The sequence below is a fragment of the Trachypithecus francoisi genome, unplaced genomic scaffold, assembly GCF_009764315.1.
Source record: "Trachypithecus francoisi isolate TF-2019V2 unplaced genomic scaffold, Tfra_2.0 Contig01558, whole genome shotgun sequence".
Lineage (NCBI taxonomy): Eukaryota > Metazoa > Chordata > Mammalia > Primates > Cercopithecidae > Trachypithecus > Trachypithecus francoisi.
Window position 1 is genome coordinate 1,662,244 of NW_022681440.1, and position 15,693 is coordinate 1,677,936.

Consider the following 15,693-nt stretch of genomic DNA (forward strand, 5'->3'; position numbering starts at 1 on the left):
CCATTCTTCTACATTCTATCTCTATGAGTTTGATTATTTATATTTATTTTTATTTTTAATTTTTGAGATGGAGTTTCGCTCTTATCTCCCAGGCTGGAGTGCAATGGCACCATCTCGGCTCACTGCAACCTCCGCCTCCTGCATTCAAGTGATTCTCCTGCCTTAGCTTCCTGAGTAGCTGGGATTACAGGTTTGCACCACCATGACCGGCTAATTTTTGCATTTTTAGTAGAGACAGGGTTTCACCATGTTGGTCAGGCTGTTCTCAAACTCCTGACCTCAAGTGATCCACCTGCCTTGGCCTCACAAAGTGCTGGAATTACAGGCATGGGCCACTGCACCTGGCAAATTATTTTCATTTTTTAGCTCCCACAAATAAGTGGAGAAAATTGCAAAGTTTGTCTTTCTGTGCCTCACTTATTTCACTTAACATAATGGTCTCCAGTTCCATCCATGTTGATGCAAATGACAGAATGCATTCTATTTTTTATGGCTGACTAGTACTCCATTGAGTATAAGGACCATATTTGCTTTATCCATTCATCTAACTGAGAGATACTTAGGTTGATTTCAAATCTTGGATATTGTGAAAAGTGCTGAAACAAATATGGGAGTGCAGATATGCCTCTGATATACTGATTTCCTTTCTTTCAGATATATACGAAGAAATGGGATTGCTGGAGTGTATGGTAGCTCCATATTTAGTTTTTTCAGGAACTCCAAACTGCTCTCCATAGTGCTTATACTAATTTATATTCCCACCAAGAGTTTATGAGGGTCCCCTTTTCTCCATATCCTCACCAATATTTGTTATTCACTGTCTTTTGGTTAAAAGCCATTTAACCTGGGGTGAGCTGATAGCTCATTGTAGTTTTGATTTGCATTTCTCTGATGCTCAATGATGTCTAGCACTTTTTCAAGCCATGTTAAGGATAAATAGATTTTGATGATGGGTTTATAGGTGCAGCAAACCACCATGGCACGTGTATACCTATGTAACAAAACTGCACATTCTGCACATGTATCCCGGAACCTAAGATAAAAATAAAAATAAAAGATTATCGATTTTATCTTTATCTGTGTCATGACCAAATCATATCTGCACGTGTGTACAATACACAACGATAATGACTTAAGTTGGAGTGAGAAAGAATCTATGAAAAACCCATGTAAAATAATCTTACCTAGTGGCAAAAAAAATTACATGAATTCAGGTACACAATAGGTCATCCATTATTTCCTTGGATACCCTTACAATTCTTATATCTTTAGTTAAATCCTAATGTTAACCAGTATCTTTAGACACAAAGCAACAAAGTCAGAATGTCTTAAATTTCACCTGCTTTAATTTAATTTATATACAGTCTCTAGTATTTTAATTTAATATCAACATTTAGGCCGGGTGTGGTGGCTCACCCCTGTAATCCCAGCACTTTGGGAGGCTGAGGCAGGCGGATCATGAGGTCAGGAGATCGAGATCATCCTGGCTAACACGGTGAAACCCTGTCTCTACTAAAAAAAATTACTGGCCGGGCACGGTGGCTCAAGCCTGTAATCCCAGCACTTTGAGAGGCCGAGATGGGCGGATCACAAGGTCAGGAGATCGAGACCATCCTGGCTAACCCGGTGAAACCCTGTCTCTACTAAAAAATACAAAAAACTAGCCGGGCGAGGTGGTGGGCGCCTGTAGTCCCAGCTACTCGGGAGGCTGAGGCAGGAGAATGGTGTGAACCCGGGAGGCGGAGCTTGCAGCAAGCCAAGATCGCGCCACTGGACTCCAGCCTGGGTGACAGAGCGAGACTCAGTCTCAAAAAAAAAAAAAAAAAAAACAACATTTAAAGTGTTATTAATATGTGATTTGCATGCATAAATATGCATATTAAAAATAAATGCATTTGATGGATTTTCACTAACTGAACCCAGATCTAAAAACATAATTGAACCAGCATCTCGCAAAACTCTTTCTTCTGCCCCATTCTATTTCATTCAGTAGCCCTCTAAGGGTAATCACCATATTAATTCTAACAACATAATTTTGCTAAGTTTTGTAGATTACACAAATGGAATAATTCAGTGTGTTTTCTCTTTTGTCTTTTTTTAAGTCAGTAATTTATTTGTGGCATTCATATGTATTGTTGCATGAAGTTACAGTTTATTAATTCTCACATCTATATATGTATCATTACAAAAATATAGCATGATTTATCCAGTCTGCTGTTAATGGCCAGTAACTGTTTCAGTTTGAGGCTATTCAACTACCATTAGTGATAACATTCTGTGTTAGTATTAATCTGCAACCATGATTATTAAATATATGTTTCATAGTGAAAAAAAAAGTGAAGTAGCAAAAAAGGAAGATTACTCAGAGGATACAACTGAGATCCCAGAAGACAGAGCTGAGAGACATGGATGGTTATTGTTAGGTCTTGAAATCTAATGCAATTTGCTCAGCTGGATTTCAAAACTGTTTTGGACTAGAACGTCAGAAAGATAATATACCGTGATCAAGTGGAATTTATCCCAGGGATGCAAGAACAGTTGAACATATCCAAATGAAAAAATGTGATACATCACATTAACAGAAAGAAGGACCAAAACCACATGAGCTTCTCAATAAATGCAGTAAAAGCATAAAATTCAACATTCTTTCATGAGAAACCCTGCTTTACAAGTAGCTTTCACCTTACAATTTATCATATTACACGGGTATTTTGACTCTCGCTTCAAAATGATGTAGATTTCAGCTTGTGATCATAAACTCACAATGGAAAAAGTGTTAATTTTTGTTTCATTCAGGATTAAGTACAAGCCTATGGCACAATTTGCTTAACCCCATGGAGACATGCTTCCTTTCATGCTACCAGCAGTTTATCTTACCTTCCTTCCAGCTGACCACACTTCACAATTTTGTCAATGTATTTAAAATTTAGCAGACTTTTCAATTGTGTTCTGTCAGGGGAATTTTTGCATACACCTGGATCCACTAAGGGGATGGATTTTGTTTATAAGAACTTTGTCATTGATTATATTTATGTCCATATTCATATCTTTGTTTATATCTGTGTATTAATGTCCATACCCATAACTATGTCTACCCATTTTATTCAACTGATGATTAATTTATAATGGATATTTTAAAATGTTTTTGGATTACCTGAATACCATAAACATGTTGATGTTTCTCATATTTTGATGTTTGTGTATTCTATTTATTTAGCTCTGTTAATTTGAGAAAGCCACTTTTCTCTCCCAGTTTCATCTGCTGCTTCATCAGTATAATTAGAATAACAATATCTCCTAACCAAATCACAGGGTTTTATTGAAGTTTCAAATAAGATAGCATATTGAATCAGCTTTGAAAATGCTGGCATGCAGATGCAGCGTTATTATTGATAGAGAATAAATGAATGACATTATTTTATAATCCCTAATGTTGCCCTTGAATCTCTGAGCTATTCTGCTTCAAGGCATTTTCATCTTTCTTTAATGGGTATTTTTTCTCCAGGGAACAAGAGTTTGAAACTGAGAACTGATGATGATTATTTGATGAGAGCTAAAATAAAAGAATGTTTGAGGACTTTAGGTGAATGCACTATCAAATGGTGAAGATGTATATTTTCATCTTCTTTAGTCATCCTCTCTTTGTGAGTTGAAATGGAGAATCATCAAGCTGTACATAATTTATATGTTAACATCAAATATAGTCATATGATTTTATTAAACATCCTTCTGTACATTCTCTTTGCATTCATTTTCATCCTAACTACATCTTACGTAATATAGTCATACCCTAATAAATTATAGTTAAGATTGCAATTCTCTCTATTGTTTATAGTGATTTAAATTTTAGAACTTAAAGTGTATGCAATATAGAATATTTTATCAAAATGTCAAAAATACACATATAAACACTGAAAGATACAACTGATATTAATGTCCTGTTTCATGTATAATAAGTAATTGAATTGCCTCCTGTTAGCTCACACTTCAGATGTGTGCATTGCAGGAAACTTTTATTTGCAAAATGGGGCTTGGTGGTATACATTTTTATAAAACATATAAAGTTATGTAGTATAATAAAAATAATTGTTATACCTATAAATACATTTCTTGGCTGGGCAGAGTGGCTCTTTCCTGTAGTCCCATCACTTTTGGGAGGCCGCGGCAGGTGGATTGCTTGAGTTCAGGAGTTTGAGAACAGCCTGAGCAACATGGCAAAACCCTGTTTCTACTAAAAAAGAACAAAACTTAGCCAGGTGTGGTGGCATGCACTTGTGTTCCTAGCTACTTGGGAGGCTGAGGTGGGAGGATGACTTGAGCCTTGGAGGTGAAGGCTGAAGGCAGCTGAGATCTTGCCACTGCACTCCAGCCTGAGGAACAGCATGAGACCCTGCCTCAAAAAGTAAATAAATAAATAAATGTATTTTGATGTACACTCTATCCAACAATTAACAACAGCAGCAACAACAACAACAACAACATCTTTTGAACTGGTAGGATTTACGACAAGATAAATCTTGAAATGCCACGATTATCCATCAGTTGAGAGAATATTTTCTTACTTATTTATTCTCTTAGCTTTCTACTTTGAAGTAAATTCAGGTGAAAAAATTATTTTAAAAAGGCACAAAAATTCCTACGTAACCTCAAATTGTGTTTGACACATTTCCTTTATTCCCTTGTCATCCCACTCTCTTTCTCACGATATGTTGTGTTTCTCTAGAGAAGCCTGTTTAATGTAGAAGTTGTAAAATATCAAGCAGTCAAAGAAAGAATAAGTAAGTTAGGTAGATGTAAAGAATTAAAAGTTAATTGGAACAAGACGTTTTCAGGCCCAAATGGAGTGAGATGGACATGGAGACCGCCACATTTGTTTGCTGGAGAGTACATAGAGAATGCCCACGTATGTGATTCAAGAGAGTGCAAAATAGAGGGAAGGGAAGTAGAAACAGATTCACTTTTACATCTACATGTTGAGGTCTGGCACACCAGAATGTACCTCTGTATCCTGTAACACAGAAAAATATTCAAAATGCTAATGAAATAAACATAACGCATGTAAAGAGTTTGCTACGGGGACTACAAGGCCCGGCATATTCAGTAGCCCTGTACTTGGGGTTTGCTGCAAACAACATGGCACATTGATTGTACTTTGAGAAACGGTGCATAATTCCAGGAAAAGAAAAGGAAAACAGAAGGAGTCATTGAGTTCAAATTTGAAAAACATCTATCTGATAAGCGGTTAATATCCAAAACGTGTAAGAAACTCCTGAAACGCAATAGCAAAAACTCAAATAACCAGAAGACATACAAGTGGCCAAAAGGTATATGAAAGGATGTTCAACATCACTAATCCTCTGGGAAATGCAAATCAAAACCATAAGGAGATATCACCTCGCACCTGTTAGGATGGCCATTATAAAACAAACAAACAAACAAACAACAACAAAAAATAATAATAATAAAAACAGGGAAATAGCAAATACTGGCAAGCATGTGAGGAAATTGCGCCTTTTGTGCACTGCTATTAGGAATATAAAATGGTACAGGTTTTCTGAAAAACAGCATAGAGGTTCCTCAGAAGATTATAGAAAGGGCTCCCCTATGATGCACCAATTCCACTCCTAGGTATTTATCCCAAAGAACTGAAATCAGAATATCGAAGACGTAGTTGCCCTCCCTTGATCACTGCAGCATTATTCACAATAGCCAAGAGGTGGAAATAACCTAAATGTTCATCGATGGATGAATAGATTTAGAAAAATATGGTGCATTCATGTAATGAAATATTATTCCACCTTAAGAAAAAGAAAATTCTGTCTTATGCTTACATTGTTGAACCTTGAGAACACAAATACAAACATTGCATGATTCCACTCACATGAGGTAACTTAAATCCTCCAAATCATGGAAACAGAAAGCCGAATGCAGGGTGGCAGGAGAAAGTGAAATGGGAAGTTGCTGTTCAGTAACCATAGAGTTTTAGTTAGGAAAGATAGAAAAGTTTTATATATGTGATGTACAAGAATATATATATATATATATATATAGTTAATAATATGTATTCAACACCTTAAAAATTGTTAAGAGGATAAATTTCACGTTTTGTGTTATATTTATCACAAAAAATGAAGTTATTGAGTCTTGATATCCAGCTAGCTAGGAAGTTGCAGGGTTTGGAGTAAATGAAATTTGATTGAAATAAAAAAAAAATGTATGTGCACCCTATTGTTTTGAATTATACCTTCATACCTAAAGTAAACATTGTTCTAAATTGATTTTCACTATGGCTGGGTGATTTGAAAAATTTTCCTTCCAACAGTAAGAAACTGTTACTACTTACTCAAATATTACTTACCCAAATTAGATTACATAGAGAGGACTGAAATAACAAATAAACTGAATAATATAGTATATGCCTATGTATCTTTATCTACATATCTATAGCATATGCATATACACACACTGCACATGGTTAACTTCTCAACAGATAAAATATCCAAGGACGAATTACACATCTTGACCCAATGTTGACCAATAATCTTACAGTTAATCAATATTAAAAATTAGAAATCACACATGCTGTTTTCCAAACAATATTAATTTAAAAAGCTAGATAATTTCCACTTCAAAATCAAATCCATACCACTATATTACTTGAGCTTAATTGAAATTAAAACCGAGAGTAACAACAAAAAAGTATCATACTTACAACATCCCATCATATGCTGATGTGGGAAAGGAAGCAATCAGATCAAATTCATCACTTAAATTCTATCTCCTGGAACACAAGGACAAAAATCCAATTTAATGGGGCCGGGCTCGGTGGCTCAAGCCTGTAATCCCAGCACTTTGAGAGGCCGAGACAGGCGGATCACGAGGTCAGGAGATCGAGACCATCCTGGCTAACACAGTGAAACCTCGTCTCTATTAAAAAAAAAAAAAAAAAAAAATCCATTTAATGTTAGTGTTCCATTCAAAAAGGACAAAGGAGCAATAACAGAAAAATTCACTCAAAGGGTAAGAATAATAAAAATACTAACTAAATTATGAATAAATAAGATAGAAACAAAGCCAACAAAACATCAGTGTGTTGAATAAAACTAGAATTTATTACTATAAATATCAATAAAGATAACAACATTTTGGCCAGTATATGTAAGGAAAAAGTAAAAGAAAAAGGATGGAAATACAGAAGGAATGAGAAAATTTGTAATGAGATGTCTGAAGGGGATAAACATTACAAATGAGTATATGACAAATTTATGCCAGTCAATGTGAAAAATAAAGGAGTGCTGTTTCAGAAATATCCAAGTTATCATATTAACCGAAAACGTTATTTTTCTTAGAACAGTGATTCCAAAGATAAGTTTTGAAAAGTCAATCTTTTTTCTGAAATGACCAGGCCAATATTATTTCATGGATGTTTTCTTACTAAACTTCAAGGATCAGATAAGTTCTATATTATATAAACTCACAGTTTCTCAACTCATTATGAGAAGCTACTGCTGTGGCTCTCAAAATTGAGTGTACATCCAAGTCACCTGCTGGGCTTGCAAAATCTCAGATCACTGGCACCAACTCATTATATCTCATCAAGTATTCTGAAAGAGATCTAATAAGTTTTTATTTCTAACAAGTTCCCAGGTGATGTTGATGATGCTGATCCAGAAATCTTGATGTCTAAACTAGGCGACATATAGACTAATCGTAATGTTAAGCACCAGTGCAAAATCTTAATTGAATGTTGCCCATTTGATTCTGCCTGTGTTTCCCTTATTTAATAAATGACACAGCTTTGGTTAAATTAAATATTTGTTAATAATTTTCAAAAAACTTTTCAAGCTAAGACTGCATAGCTTATTTAACTTGGAAGGGGTATGTATTACCATTTGCTGTAAATATATATTTAGTAATAGGACAGATAAAATTATCATTTAATTGAAAGATTAGCAGCTACTTGTTGTATTAGGGAAACAAGAAAATATAAAAAACTAGAAAAAGTAATGAGATGTATGTAATGGAAAATAATAACAAATGTGTTTTACGTGTAAATGATACGCATATCTTCCTAGAACATGCAAGATAATCAGTAGGAGAAGGATTAGAACGAACATGAGACTCAAGTTGAGGTAGTCATATTTTTGAAAAACCTGAAGACATTCATGACTTCTTAAAAATAAGTAATATCTAATTTGAAAATGTGATAGAAAAATATTCCATTCATAACCACCCCAAACATGTAATGTTCTGAAAAGTATAAGTCCCTGATGAAAGGAAGGAATGAGCATATCAAGTTGTTGGAAGAGAAAAGGAACTGTAAAGATATCAATTTTTTTATATCAATCCAGAATATTAATGTAATCTCAGTTAAAAACACAACAGAGGATTATGGAGTTTAATAACTTGATTAAAAATAATCTATAGCAAAAAGATATGTTGGTAAGTTTGTTTGGTTCACAGAATTAATAGTAATGATATATTTTAGTATTGGTCCATCTTCACAAATTTCAAATATAAGAACAAACACTTAAAGTTAAATTTAACAATATCAGTTTACAAAATGTTGATGTGCTAATTCAACATAATTACTCAAACAAAAGAGTGTCCCCAGTGAGATATCACCTCACACCTAGGATGGCTATTACCAAGATACGAGAAGACAAATGTTGACAAGATGTGGGTAAAAGGGAGCCCTGTACACTGTTGGTGGGAATGTAAACTAGAACAGCCATTATGAAAAACAGCATGAAGTATCCCCCAAAATTAAAAATAGAACATTATCCAGCAATCTTGCTTCAGGGCATATGTCCAAAGAAAATGAAACCAGTATGTTGAAGATATATCTTCACACTTCATGTTCATTGCAGCGTTCTTCTAATAGCCAAGAGGTGGAACCAATCTAAGTGCTCCTAGAGGGATGAAAGGATGAAGAAAATTTGACATGTAAATAAAACTCACATACCCAGTGGAATACTATTCACCTTAAAAAAGAAGGAGCTCCTGTTACTTACAACAACAGGGATGAACCTTGAGGGCATTATGCTAAGTGAAATAAGCCAAACACAGAAAGCCAAATACTGCATAATCTCATTTATGTGTAAAATCAAAAGCAAGTTGAACTTGTAGGAGCAAAGTAGAATAGTGGTGGCTAGAGGCTGGTGGGAGGGGTAATTGGAGAGATGTTGGACAAAAGGTACAAACTTTTACTTATATATAAAATGAATAACTTCTGGAGATACAATAAATAATAGAGTAATTATAGTCAGTAACATTGCAGCGCATATTTGAAACTAGATAAGAGCAGATTTTAAGAGTCCTCACCTCCCCACATACAAATGGCAACCACAGGTGGTAATGGATTTGTTAATTAATTTGATGGTAATAATCAATACACTATGCATACATATATCAGATCATCATGTTGTTTGTAAAATTTTTATTTGTCCTTTAAATACTTTAAAACAAAAATTTTGCAAACATGCAACAATTCTGACCATTTGTGAAAGGTACATTTTGTATGTTGATTTTTTTATTACTGGTTTATATATTTCCCTTCACTCTCCCTCTTAGGAAAACAGAACACCAATCCTCAACCTTCATCCCCAGACACCGACACAGAAGGATGTGGTGGACACTAAAATATCTGTGACTCGGGGAACCCGTCCTGCTAAGTGAGGGAAGTCACAGTCATTCCCAAGGGTGTTCACTGAGGAAGTGCCTTTGTCCTGCATCTGCAACCTTGGATGGATGAGGGTCCGGGGCACCAATAGGCATCGCCCATGCTTTCTGGGGACACTAAGACCCGCACCTAAAGAAACAGTTGAAAGGAGGACCGGGAGTCAGAAAGATAACAGTGTCCTCTGACCACTGCTTTTAGCCACCTTGATAGTTGCTCAAATGAGCTCTTCCTAGTGTGTGAACTGCACTTGTGCCAGTTTTGTTTCATTCCCAGAGGTGATTTCACGGCCAACCACAGACTACAGCAGACACCTAGTTTCACTTTGAGGAAGAAGAAAGATGGGGTAGAAATGACAAAGATTTTCCGATTTCGTCTTTACTAGTATGGTAGATAGCTCATGAAAATTGTTTGAAATAAAATGAAGGGTTGAATAAATTTTAAAAGTTTCTTTATCACAGATTACTTTTAGTTATCTAATATGTAGTATAATATATGTATATAAGTGTGTATGTATATGTGTGTGTATATATGTTCATTTTTTATTTTTTTTATTTTATTTTATTTTTTTTTGAGACGGAGTCTCGCTCTGTCGCCCAGGCTGGAGTGCAGTGGCCGGATCTCAGCTCACTGCAAGCTCCGCCTCCCGGGTTTACGCCATTCTCCTGCCTCAGCCTCCCGAGTAGCTGGGACTACAGGCGCCGCCACCTCGCCCGGCTAGTTTTTTGTATTTTTTAGTAGAGACGGGGTTTCACCGTGTTAGCCAGGATGGTCTCGATCTCCTGACCTCGTGATCCGCCCGTCTCGGCCTCCCAAAGTGCTGGGATTACAGGCTTGAGCCACCGCGCCCGGCCTATATGTTTATATATAGGTATTTATAGCCTCAAGCAATTGGTAGAGAAGGCAGATTTCACAAACTTATTTGGAGTATTTTTGTGGTAAAATAGTCTAAGAACTAGTGTTCCAAGTGTGAGAAATATTAATACAGAAGATTTATAATTTATTTCTGTAATAAACGTTAAGTTGTCAAAAATATATTACTTTTTAATACACTGCAAAATAAAACTTGCAATTTTTTCTGGACATTAATGTCTCCATTCAAAATGTCATTGATCTGTGTTTGTTTTTTTTTTAATGTGCTTTTTCACGTTTTGGTATCAGAGATGCCTTAGTCTTGTAAATTGATGTGAAAAATTCTTAACTTCTTCTATGCTCCAGAGCAAAGCTTCCCAGACTTTTTCAGTTCAATGATTCTTTAATATCTGATTTTTTTTTTTTCACAGCCACCCTAGGTCAACATAAATATATAACAATTCTGTTTATCAATAACCAATTCCAAAACACTTTAATATTGATGTACTAAAACTGAATAGCCATATTGAAAAATAAAACACCATAGTGCACAAAGATTTAAATACATTTTGTTCTTTATTCTTAAATAACTACAATTTTTACTAATGGGGTATGAATGACTTTGGGGTTCAACTCCTGAAATGAGATTGGAGACGATCACTTGTACTTGATGTTCAACAAGGGCTTTCGTGGAGTTCTTTATTTTTCATCACAGCAACAACCCAAAAGCTCAGCTTTGGAAAGATCTGATGTCATGAGAAGGAATGTATCCTCCTCAAATGCTGAAATGATCAAAGTTGAGCTACCCGTCAGAATGGGCTCCAACAGACGTTGTGCATCACTGAGCTACCTGTGTGAATGTTAAGTATGTTCCACCACGTTCCTCTGAGTTTCTGGGGATCCGCTGGAATTCCTTAGCATGCCGTTTGGAATCCTGGCTTTAGAGAGTTAAATAATAATAATAATAATAATAATAATAATAAATTTCTAAGACTGTTTGTAAGAATTTGATCTTCAAACCTATTGGGAAACTACTGGAGTAACTTCACTGACAGGATAAAAATATATGAAATATTTTCCCATTATAAATATTTCCACATGTATTTACTGCCTTCATTTCTACGGTTGCTTATTTCTGTATTATCACACATTTGCCTTATTACATGCATGTATTAAAGAAATAAACTTTGTATTATAGTTTTTACCATCAGTTTCTCTCTCTCTCTCTCTCTCTCTCTCTCTCTCTCCTCTCTCTCCATTCATGGGTCCACTTAATCTTTGCCTCTATCTTCTGATTGCAAGGTGTATACTTCAAGCCTAACTTGTAATTCACCATTTTAATGGTAAGCCTTAGTCCTAATATTCAGTATCTCCACTGATATTTTTCATAGACCACCAATGATATTTTTCAATTCTAAAAAACTTAACAGCTTGATCGTCTTTTATGACAGCAGGTTCGTGCTATTTTTGACAGAATATTCTTTTGATTATTGCTGAGAAAAACTGCTATTAAAAAATATTCTACTGATTCCCAGAGTTACTCTGTTTCAATGTGTCCATTTTTTAGTATTAAGAGCCTCGGTTTTGTTATTTTTTTCAACAGTTTGGCGACAATTGTTCTTCTAACAATATTACAGGGTAGAGTGGACGCCAGAGAGCCATGTAGGTGACTCTAGTAAAAACCTAATGAGGAAATAAACTTCTTAAAAAGGCAATTTATTTTTGCCTATTTTTGTCACCCTGTATATCTAAAATTTTTTACTTTCAAAGAGGATAAAAGAGGAGTGAGGCTTTGTTGCAGGCAGCATCTCCTTATTCAGGAACAACCAGCCTTACCTGAGCCAACAGGGACAGAGACTTGATTTCCAACTTGTGGCAGCTCTGCCTTCCAGGCAATTCTGTACCTGTACCCTGTGATGGTAGATGAATCACACAGTAATTTCTCTGGTCTCTAAAAAGGCTGGAGCTTCTTAAAAGACTTGAGGAACATTGTCCAGACTAACTCAGAGTTGCTGACAGGTTTCCAGTTGGATGGAATCATGTGACATGCTCTTCCTCTGAGTGAATTTCAGTAGTCAGACCTCACCTTCACTTTAATTTATGCTCTAAATTTCCTGCGATTATTTCTTAGCAGTTCTGGAATGTAGGTAAAATATCTGCCTAGATTTTCAGTAGTCATAGAGAATGCTATTTTATATATTAATGATGTATCTCCAGTAGACAGTTCGGAGGAAAAATTCAAATATGAATTAATGTCTGGAACTAGGATATTTTTCTGTATTTAATATTGTTGCTTAAAGGGAAGATTGGTTTAATTATTTTACACTTGATATCAATTATACATTAATTACATTCCAGGTTACAAAAATCTGAGCTAAATATTTGGAAGTATGTTCCAGGCTTTGAGAAAACCAATGCTCTGTCTGTATGTTGAATCTCTCCTTATCTTTTGCATTCCTGATATAACATTGTCTTCAAATTCAATTTTAGCTCTTCTTCAATTTTAGGCAATATTTTGAAGGACTTCTCAAGTTTGCCCTCTCAGTAATTTGAATGTGATTTACTGATTCCATTGCAATGGTATTTCCTATTGCCCCACATTTTCCCTATTTTTTCCTTTTTTTATTTTTTTGGAAATCTCCCTTTTACTTTTCTCTCACTCAGATCTCTTTTTAGCCCAGTTTGCGATCTTCTCATTTCATTTTTCATTGATTGTTGAATAACATGTAAACATTTTCAGTATTTGAAAGTAAATAGCAGATTGTCTCTTAAAAATATTTTAATATAAATTTGTTAAAATATGTTCCTGATATGCTTCATAAATCCTGTATTTCCTGCTTTCATAATTTCACACATTTTGTTGATATTTACTTACTTACCCACTACTGATGAAATGGTTATAGTCCCAATAAGAGACACTAGGGGCAGCTAAAGAGATTGACGAAAGTTGAATATTGGTGAGAATGTAGACTGATTGCAAGCCTAATACATTACTGTGTATTGAGTGAACATTTTACGATAGGCCCCATCTATGAAACCTGATGATCACATTCTCTATGGCCCAGACATTCCACATCTTGAAATATGTGCATATGTTCATGAAAACACATGTACAATAATCTTCACAGTGGCATTATTTGGACTATTTGAAATTGACATACCACTCAAATGTCCACCAACAGGAGAAAATATTTTTAAAAACCTTTGGTGTATTCATACAATGGATATTTTGCTGCAAGGAGAATAAATACATTCCAGTTACATGCAGCCAAGTAAATGGATCTCAGAACTATAATGTTGAGTGAAGGAAGCTAGACACTGAAGAAGACCTACTGTGTGCTTCCATTCATATAATACAACACCACAAATCTATGGTTTTAGCAATCACAACAGCAATTGCCCTTGAATGTGTGATATCCAGAGGGCACGCATATACCCCTTGTTGTTATATAGTGACTGAGGTTGTACACAGTCACCATATCACACCCAGAGGGTATAGGCAGAGCTACTGATGTTTAATATTGTTCTATATGTCTGTTTTGTAGTCATGTTCACGTTGTAAAAAATAATGATTTTTATTTATGATATCTGCATTTTCCTTCTCTCTGCCACTTCCTCTATATGTATATGTACACACATATAAACATATATAATACTTTAATTGAACATTTACATAAGATAATGCATATTTGAAAACAAATAGATGTCGCCAAATGATTTCAGGTGTAATCTACCAGTTCATACAGCTGAGATATTTTATGCCTGTGTTGATTTTACTCAGGAGCTCTTTTTAATTATAGTACCATTTAGCTCTAATTGAATATTTATTTTAATCTTTGATCATGTAAAATTCTGCCAAATATGTATCTCATGAACTTAAGTATTTTTAATTGTAAATTGGCTAGTTATAGATGTATATTTTATGGGATATCGAGTGCTTTTATATGTGATTTTATGATTTATAAATACAATAGGGGATAATATCACCTCAAATACTTATCAATTATTGTATTGAGAACATTTGAAGTTTATACTCAGTAATTTATTACTTACATTATTATTTATTGTATTCACCCCGCTCTCCAATATATCTCAAAGAAAACAATGTATTCTTCCTAACTGATGCTTTGTACCCTTTGACCACCATCTCCCCATTTCTCTCACCCCCCAGTTTCTCGTAAACACCATTCTACTCTCTGTTTCTTTGAGTTCAATTGTTTTAGGGTCCAAATATAAGCGAGAATGTGACCCAGCAATCCCACTTCTGGGCATTTACTCCAAAAATTTGAAATCAATATGTCGAGGAGGTATCTGCACTCTCAAGGTCATTGCAGCAACATCCAAATTATGGAATCAATCTAAGTATCCATCAACAAATAAATGAATAATGAAAATGTGGTGCATATGCACAATAGAAAACTATTCAGACATAAAAAAGAAATTTTGTCATTTGGGGCAACATGGATGGAACTGTAGAACATGATGCTAAGGGTAAGAAGCAATGCACTTGTAAACATGCAAGTTTACATACAAGTTTGTGAACACACACACACACACACATGCTCTTTAATCTCCCGACTACCACACAGACTTTATGCAAGTGTTGTCTACATACTTTCTTGTTTTTGTTTGTTTTACTTTTACAAGACAGCATCTCGCTCTGTTGCCCAGGCTGGAGTGCACTGGCATGATCTCGGGTCACTGCAACCTCTGCTTCTTGGGTTCAAGCCTCCCAAATAGCTGGAACTAAAATCACAGGCCACCACAACCAGCAAATTTTTGTATTTTTCATAGAGATGAGGTTTTACTATGTTGGCCAGGCTGGTTTTGAACTCCTGACCTCAAGTGATTCGTCCACCACCCACCTTGGCCTCCCAAAGTGCTGGGATTAGAGGCGTGAGCCACCGTACCTGACCTACACACTTTCCATCCACCACTCCTCAACCTTTCCCAACTACAGTTCCTGCCTGCACTGTTCCAACCAAACAGCTCTGGCTAAGTTCATTTGTGACAGTTATGCCGGAAAATACAACAGTCAATTAAAAATGACTGTTGTACTTGAAACTTCCCATGACTTTTTCAACATTGATCTCTCTTTTTTCTTGGATTTGATCTTCGTTTCTTTTGCCTAACATGCTTCTTGCTTCTTTTCACTTTTTGGA